Source organism: Cariama cristata, unplaced genomic scaffold (assembly GCF_000690535.1).
Source record: "Cariama cristata isolate BGI_N322 unplaced genomic scaffold, ASM69053v1 scaffold2753, whole genome shotgun sequence".
NCBI lineage: Eukaryota > Metazoa > Chordata > Aves > Cariamiformes > Cariamidae > Cariama > Cariama cristata.
In genome coordinates, this window is record NW_009608734.1 from 1 (window position 1) to 9,416 (window position 9,416).

Below are 9,416 nucleotides of genomic sequence, written 5' to 3' on the forward strand. Positions count from 1 at the left end.
GCGCTTCGAGACATGATTTAGTGGGTTTATCGGGCATGATGGCATTTGGTATATGGCTGGACTTGATGATCTTTGAGATCTCTTCGAACCATAATGATTCTATGATTCTTCTCCTTAACAGGGCAAATTCATCAGAATCCACTTTGGAGCTACAGGCAAACTGGCTTCTGCTGACATTGAAACTTGTAAGACACTCTCCTGGCCTGCTGCCATTCCTTCCCAAATTCCCACCTCCATGTGCCTTCCTGTGCCTAACTTTTTCTACGTTCCTTGCCAGATCTACTGGAGAAGTCCAGAGTCACTTTCCAGCTCAAGGCAGAAAGAAGCTACCACATATTTTATCAGGTCACCTCCAACAAGAAGCCAGAGCTAATTGGTAGGAAACATGACTGAGTTTTTTGGAGGAAGACCACTGAGCAACATTTAACTACATTAACAAAACCAATGAAATTTAACCCATGAACCCATTTGTTTTCAGAAATGCTCCTCATCACCACCAATCCATATGACTACCCTTTTGTGAGTCAAGGTGAGATCACTGTTCCCAGCATTGATGACAAGGAGGAGCTCATGGCTACAGATGTAAGTATCAAAACAGGTCAACAGGTTCAGGTCACACATCACATAACATGCAAATATTTCACTTTACTGATTATATTACCAGAGTGCCATTGACATCCTGGGCTTTACTCCTGATGAGAAGACAGCTATCTACAAGTTGACAGGGGCTGTCATGCACTATGGGAACTTGAAGTTCAAGCAGAAACCAAGAGAGGAGCAGGCAGAGCCAGATGGCACAGAAGGTATTATCAAACTCAATAATTATCCCTTCCGTAAGCCACTATGGATGTGAAAGCACAAGTTGTTCTTTGTTGGACTTTAGGATCCTAAGGAAAACAGTAAGCCGGTAAAAAACTGCCCCTTTTCTTATTCTCAGTACATCAAGTTCCCTGATATCAGGATTTTTGTATCTTATGCTATGAACATCCTGTAACATTATTAGTCATATATTTGTTGGAATATGGCTTGCAATTGTGAAATACCCAAGTGATTCAGCTCTAACAGGATGGGGGACTATGTTCCCATTCACCGTCACCTGTCAGACGTTCAGTGAACTCTGGTGTGAGAGGTGTATTTGATTCCTCGCCTTTGTTGGCGCAGGACCTACAACGCACATGTCCAGCTCTCTGAGCAATGGCTCCCCTTGCTAAAGGACAAGGCAGAAGGTGGGAAGTACTGTGCGTAAAAGGATGAAACCCAGTGAGTTTTACTGAACATCAGAAACCAAAGCTCACAAAGGGCTGTAGACCCTGGATCTGAAAGAGAACAGAGATATCCTGTCTGTGTTCCACCCAAAATATTGGCTGCTTTTGATCACCTAAATGTAGATCAGTACCCAACTGTTGTCACTGCAGATCCCAAGCTACGCATTTACTACAAATATTCAGACTGGCAAGCTGCAGCTTTTAATTTTGTACCAGGAGATTTTTGAAAACATTGTTACTTTCTACATGCTTCAGTGAAGATTTTAAAACATAAATTCTTTTAGAAAATCTCCATATGCATAACGATGACTTCAGTATTACCAAGATTCCCTCTATGAGAGCCTATTGAAAGATTCCAAAGAACAGAAATATGAACCTTGCAGCCTTTAAAGAATACTCCAGGATTCAAAGTCTATGTGACACCAAATTCTTCCTTTTTTTCTCTGTCTTTTTAGTTGCTGACAAGGCTGCCTACCTGATGGGTCTGAATTCAGCTGACATGCTCAAGGCACTGTGCTACCCCCGAGTCAAGGTTGGGAACGAATATGTGACCAAGGGTCAGACTGCACAGCAGGTAAGAAGCATGTGGTAACCTGGAAACATGTTTTGAATTCAGATCCTTTTGATTTTCCTCTGCTCTGTATGGTAACTCCAGGCATTTATTTTTCTTATAGGTGCACAATGCTGTAGGTGCTCTTGCAAAGGCTGTCTATGAAAGGATGTTCCTGTGGATGGTTGTTCGAATCAACCAACAGCTGGATACCAAGCAGCCCAGACAGTACTTCATTGGTGTCCTGGACATTGCTGGCTTTGAGATCTTTGATGTAAGTAAAAAAAAGATCTGGTAAGAGCTATTTAGAAGTGACAACTGGATGTTATGGTCACTCTGAGACATAATTTTAAAGAAGGGATAATATCATCACACAATTTTTTGCAGCTATTTGCCTTTTTTTGTCATGAAGCAAAAAATTACCTTTCAAAGGACTTGTCTTATTTCAAGATGTACAAACTCAAAAGTACAGAACGTTTCAATCAGAAAAATTCCTTGGTTTAAATGATCAAAGAAAAGACAGTATAAAAAGATGTATAGCATGACAGACCTAAGCTTGGTTTTTTTCTCTCTGTAATTCGGTCGCAGATTGTACAGGAAATATATTTTATCTTCACATTTTTATCAATGAAAAAAAAATTCCTTATGGACAATTGATTTGATGCATTTCTTCGTTTTGTTGTATAGACATAAAGCAGACTGAAGAAATGCACAGACTTGATAATGAAGCCAACATAACTGCATTCCTTATTTTTAAAGGATGAGGTTTTACAATTATTGCTAAAATTTGCAAATTATCTTATTTATCTTATTTTGTTTCCAGTTTAACAGCTTTGAGCAGCTGTGCATCAACTTCACCAATGAGAAACTGCAACAGTTCTTCAACCATCACATGTTTGTGCTGGAGCAGGAGGAGTACAAGAAGGAAGGAATTGAATGGACATTCATTGACTTTGGGATGGATCTGGCTGCCTGCATTGAGCTCATTGAGAAGGTATCCTTTCTGTTCATGTGCATTACATGCATGGAGATTCTACAGTTACTTGGTCTCATTTTTTAAAAGGGATTTTCTATGTCCAAATAGTCAGCTTTTGTTATTCAAAATACCTTACCCTGTAGTTTATTTTTTCTGTCTAGTGAGACATGAAGGAGATTTCACACAGCTTTGTGGCAGCAAGTCTATACTGATCTCTCTTTAAATGCCAAAACATTGTTAAAGTCCCAATAAAAGTGTTCTTCCAAAACAGATAGAGTCAATTTCCAAGTCAACATGTCCTCTTCACCTTTCAGCTCTAACAGACTTGTGCTTATACAGCAGAATAGCTGTATCTTCGTAAAATTAACATAGAACACAACTGTCAGCACACAGTTGCACTTACATATGCATCCTTTGACTGACAATGAGAAGGCAGTCACATTGAGATGAAAAGTTCAGTGACTGACAGGATAATAAGGAGTTTGAATCACAGAATCACAGAACTGCTGTGGTTTGAAGGCAGTTCTGGAGATCATTTGCTCCAACTCCCTTGGTCAAGGCAAGGTCAGCTAGAGAGGGTTGCTCAGGACCATGTCTAGTTGGATTTTGAGTATCTCCAAGGGTAGAAACTCCAAAGATACTCTGGGGAACCTGTTCCAGCTTTTGACCACCCTCCCAGTAAAGAAGCTTTTTTCTTCTGTTTAAATGGAATTTTGTGTATTTCAATTCATGCCTGTCCTATTTTGTCCTGTCATTGGACACCACTGAGAAGCTCTGTCTTTATCCCTTCTCATTAGATATTTGTACACATTGATAAGATTCCCTAGAGCCTTCTCTTTTCCAGGCTGAACAGTCTCATCTCTCTCAGCTTCTCCTTGTACGTCAGATTTTCCAGTCATTTAAATATCTTCCTGGCCTGTCGGTGGACTCACCCTAATATGTCCATGCTTCTCTTGTATTGGGGAACTAAGAACTGCACACAACACTCCAGATGCTTCTCAGCAGAGCTGAGTAGAGAGGAAGGATCACCTCCCTTGAGCTGCTGGCAGCAGTCTTAATGCAGCCCAGGATGAGCTGGCTTCCTTTGCCCCAAGGGTGTATTGTTGGCTCATATTCAATTTGACTAAGACATCTGTGCGTGCTTTGAGTCCCTCTGGAAGGTAGTGCTCTGATTTTATAAAGCATATTCTCAACACAAACTAAATGAATTTCTATTAATCTTTATGATTTATTTGGTGTTAAAAAATGTAAGTATCAATATGTCTAATCTCACTTTCTAGCAGAAAATGTAATTGAATAATAATCTTTTCTGATGTGTAACTCTGAGTTCCACTACTCTGCCTAGGTGAAGGTCATTATTGTCCTGAAATCTAAATTACAATCTGCCTCCCTTGTGCATTTCTTCCAGCCCATGGGTATCTTTTCCATCCTGGAAGAGGAGTGCATGTTCCCCAAGGCAACTGACACCTCTTTCAAGAACAAACTCTATGACCAGCATCTGGGCAAGTCCAGCAACTTCCAGAAGCCCAAGCCTACCAAAGGGAAGGTTGAGGCTCACTTCTCCCTGATACACTATGCTGGCACAGTGGACTACAACATCACTGGCTGGCTGGAGAAAAACAAGGACCCCCTAAATGAAACTGTCATTGGGTTGTACCAGAAATCATCACTGAAAACATTGGCCTTACTCTTTGCCAACTATGGTGGAGCAGAAGCAGGTTGGTTCTATGAATCCCATATTTTCACTGATGTACAGTAATCTTAAAAGGCAAAGGCAAAAAATGTAAAACCTGTTTTATTTATTTTCAATTTTGCAGAGGCTAGTGCTGGCAAGAAAGGTGGCAAGAAGAAGGGTTCTTCCTTCCAGACTGTCTCAGCTCTTTTCCGGGTACAATAGAGAGCTCACTGTTTCTTGCTAAGATGAGGAGTAAACCCACCATTTTAAATGGCTAGTCTTTTTTTGGCTTAGTTGTGTTAAAAGACCCTGAAATTCTTGGGCTATATTTTGCTAGGAATAAATCCGCTGTAATTTATTTATGCTCCATTCCACTGAAAGCACAACTTTTCTTTTTGTCCACTTGTCCCAGGATGACATTTCCAGATGGAAGAACATCATACAGAAAACTTCTAAAATATACCTAAAATATACCAGATTTCCTTCAGATGCCCACCTCTGGCTTCAGAACTTTTTATTACCCTTTAGCAACATTTTGCCCACTGGTCTGGGGGATGACCTGTTTGATCCATTTATATGTCTAATTTTTCTCCATGATTCAGAGGTCAATCTGTTATAGTTGAAATACCACCACTCCTTGGGTTACGGATTTTTAAGATGTCAGATAGTTGACAGTTCTTTGTCATAACCAAGTCTTGCTGCCTGGCTGCTCCATACACTTCTGCCTGGTGAAAAATTTAATCTCTCCAGAGGTTATTTATTGCCATATTCATCCTTCATTTAGGACTCCCTTCTTGACATAACCTATTTTCTTCTACAGATCTGCTGTCATATGATTCTTGATCACCTGACAGCCTCTAGCCAGTGCTCTGAAACAGAACATGGGCATGTGTGTATATGCCCCAAGAAAAATAATCACAACTGTAGTGCCTTGGCCTTGCAAGTGGGAAATTATTGCCAGCATGTATCATTAAAAAATAATGCAATAAACCTATATTTAAAGGTCATAAGTCTTTAAGAGGTAATGTTATAGGAGAAATATTATTTGCTGCATTTGGGTTGCATTTCTGTTATGTTTTCAAACTTTTTCCACTATCTCTCTGCTTAGACATGTTAGTGTTTAGACATCTTAATGTTTTGGCTGCTTAATTTACGTACTCTGAGATGTCCTCTGGAGGCATCTGCTTCCCTTCACTAATTATAGGTAATAATTATTTATAAATAAGTATATAGATATTAATTACAAAATAGGTCTGAGATTCATCTTACCTTATTCTCGTCATACCTTACAAGATAAATGTGTAATCTAGACATATAATACTCAGCCTGTCATTTTTGTTCCTTTTGGTTTCAGTGAGGAAAATAGGAAGGTTCTATGCAGTGTTTTCCATCTCAAATGCCTTCTGTAGTATGCTTCAAATTGCTACATAGAGGTACCAGTTTATCTCGCTGGGTACATGCAGTGGAGGATGGATATAATTTCTAATGAAGGCATTCCATTAGACTCAGTGAAATGTATTAAAATTGTATGTTTAAGAGTATGATATTTCCTGAAGATTAATCAGAACATCTATATACATTAAGTTAATAACAGCAAAGATCTGTGGAAAGTCAGAAAAACTGGTCCAGGGGGCTTCAGTTCAGGATTCTGCAAGCTAATTTTTGCCTGATATCTCATTATCTCATTTCAGAGGGCTTGATGCTTATAGTGGAAATTACATTTGCTAACATAAACTTTTGTTAATGACTCTCCCAGGAGAATTTAAACAAACTCATGACCAATCTGCGAAGCACCCACCCACATTTTGTACGCTGCATCATCCCAAATGAAACAAAAACACCTGGTAAGTGACTCACATATAAAAGGTTTTCAGTATGGTGCAGCTCTTCCCCTCTGTATTACAGAATACAGCATATATTTGTGCTCTGAATTGCTAGGTGCCATGGAGCATGAACTGGTACTTCACCAGCTGCGGTGTAACGGCGTGCTGGAAGGGATCAGAATTTGCAGGAAAGGATTTCCCAACAGAGTCCTGTATGCAGATTTTAAACAGAGGTCAGACTTCTTCCCCTTAATGGGTCATTTTGTCCATCTTGAGTAGCTTGAGAAATTTAAGTTTCACCTCTAGTGACTGAAGTCTTCTCTAAAGTTTATGTTTAGCAACACTGTTATGTTCTCAACAATTCTTAGACCTTTCTTGCAGGGTACTAGCCAATTGGTCTCAACAACAGGCCTCTTTGTATTCATAGAATCATTTAAGTTGGAAAAGACCCTGAAGATCATTGAGTCCAATGCAAATCCTTCCATTTTCTCCCCTAGATACAAAGTATTAAATGCAAGTGCTATCCCAGAGGGACAGTTCATTGACAGCAAGAAGGCTTGTGAGAAACTTCTTGGATCGATTGATATAGACCACACTCAATACAAATTTGGTCACACCAAGGTAAAAGAACTGTATGTTTAAAGTACTATGTGGTTTTGGTTTGCATGGCTTGAGAATGATATTTAGATTCTCCAGATAGTATGTGAAATGATGAAGTGAAATGATTTTTAAAAGAAATCAACTAAGTACTTTTTGACTCAACACTTGAATGAAACTGAAATTCATTGCCATAGGATGATTTAATTAAGGGTTCATTAAGGGTTCCTAATTTAAGACAAAGTTGTAGAATAAAAGAATCAAGGGTTAATAAAAACAAAGACAAACTTTCTGGCTATTATAGTTCCTCAACTGCAGGTAGCTGAAATTTCGGAGATATAGAAGGGGGTCTATCACTACCTACCTTCTTTGTGCTTTTGCTCTTTCTCTTAACTTCCCATCTTATCTGACATGGGGAACAGGATACTGGGCCACACTGAACAACAAGCACATATACTGCACCTATTTTCATATTCTTACCTCAGGTGTTCTTCAAAGCTGGGCTGGTAGGCCTCTTGGAAGAGATGAGGGATGAGAAGCTGGCACAGCTCATCACTCGCACACAGGCCAGGTGCAGGGGCTTCCTGATGAGAATGGAGTACCAGAGAATGGTGGAGAGGAGGTAGACATTTCTTGAAATTAGTTTCACTGTATTTGCTTATTGTGTCATCATGGTCTAAATATTTAGTATTAATTTGAACTACCTTTCAGAGAGTCCATTTTCTGCATCCAGTACAACATTCGTGCATTCATGAATGTCAAGCACTGGCCCTGGATGAAGCTGTTCTTCAAGATCAAGCCCTTGCTGAAGAGTGCAGAATCTGAGAAGGAGATGGCCAACATGAAACAAGAGTTTGAGAAAACCAAGGAAGAGCTTGCAAAGTCTGAGGCAAAGAGGAAGGAGCTGGAGGAGAAAATGGTGAAACTGGTGCAGGAGAAAAATGACCTGCAGCTCCAAGTGCAGGCTGTGAGTACTACCAGTGTGCCTCATCCTAACTGAGCTGTGACTAGCTGTGATTATCAGGCTTGTATTTACATATGCATTTTCAAAAGACACATAGAAGCTACAATTTAATTCAATTCAATTGTATTTCATTAAGTGGTGCTCCTGAAAACATATCTAGCTTCAATAAGGACTGTCAGGAGGCTGTAGTCAAGATATTACCTGGGTGAGACTTTTCTATGGTGTATGCTGAGGTCTCCATCATTTACATTTTAACTACATCCGAGTAATCAAGAAACTTTACTTTTATTAGGATAATGTTTGTTCTTCTAGTAATTTTTCTCTACCTCTACAACACTGAGTCTGCCTATCCTTATACGTACGTGATTAGGAATTCTTAGGACAAGTTAAGAGGACATGTCTTTCCTCTGTTTATTCTCCAATTAAACAAGATGATAACTTGTTTCTTTCTGGTGCAGGTGGCTGCTTAGCGGTTACAAACATTACTGTGAATTAACTGAGAGGAAACAGAATTTAATCTGCTCATCCTCACTCGCCCTCCTAAATCACTGAGAATCATTACATAAAATTTGTGTACAACTGCAGTGTTATAATGCTGTGGTTTCTAAATTAAATTATTTACAGAATAGAAAAGACTGTATCCTCCAAGTAATACTATGCAGCGTATGTGACATGTAGGAAAATTTACATGCCCCCCCTTTTTAAAGAATCTTGAACTGTTAAAAGTTGCAGAAATCCACTCACTGCTAAAATGATCTTTTTTCTTTCATGTTATTTCTGATGGACTGAAACATGAGACAAATATAACAAATACTACAGGACATCTGTTACCAAAAAAACCTAGAGTCAAATTTTTTAGCAACTCCTTTTCTTCTTAGCTGATGAGGGTCTTACTGAGAAAAGCCAAATCTGCTAGACGTTGAGTATTTTTTGGCTGTCGTGATGGAAATCTGAATCAGAAACAGTTGCTCCAGAAAGACAGTAGGGTGAAAAAAGAGAAATACAGGAATGATGTGAGTGTAACTGTGACTTTGGTATTTATACATTTCTTGGCATCAGTCGGCACCTTGATAACCGTATCTTGGTTATCAGTCGGCACTTTGTAAATGTTCGAGGTGTTCCTATGATTAAACCTAAATTCATGTACTTTATTGTAATGTTTGATATTACGGGATAATATTGGATTCTATACCTTGCAAAAATATGCAAATACTCAGGCCTTCATCTAAATTCAAAACAATTTTATTTGGTTTTATCTTTCAAAACTGGCTATTTCAAAATCAACAAAATAAAATCAATTCTGTCTTATATTTCATTCTGTTGGAACATAAACCAAATTTTTAACTACAAAATTGCTATCCAGGACTCTAAACCATGAAGGTAAGCATCTGATATTTTCTCAAAAAACATATCCCTGAAACTGGTATTTTCTGATCAGGAAGCTGATGCTTTGGCTGATGCTGAGGAAAGATGTGATCAGCTTATCAAAACCAAAATCCAGCTGGAAGCCAAAGTTAAAGAAGTGACTGAAAGGGCCGAGGATGAGGAAGAAATTAATGCTGAGCT

The 9,416-nt window shown here is 38.9% G+C and overlaps 1 pseudogene; it reads left to right on the forward strand.

Annotated features, from left to right (window-relative positions):
- The first annotated feature begins 100 nt into the window (after nucleotides 1-100).
- On the forward strand, nucleotides 101-9,408 carry LOC104156749 (annotated as a pseudogene).
- Nucleotides 9,409-9,416: the final 8 nt, after the last annotated feature.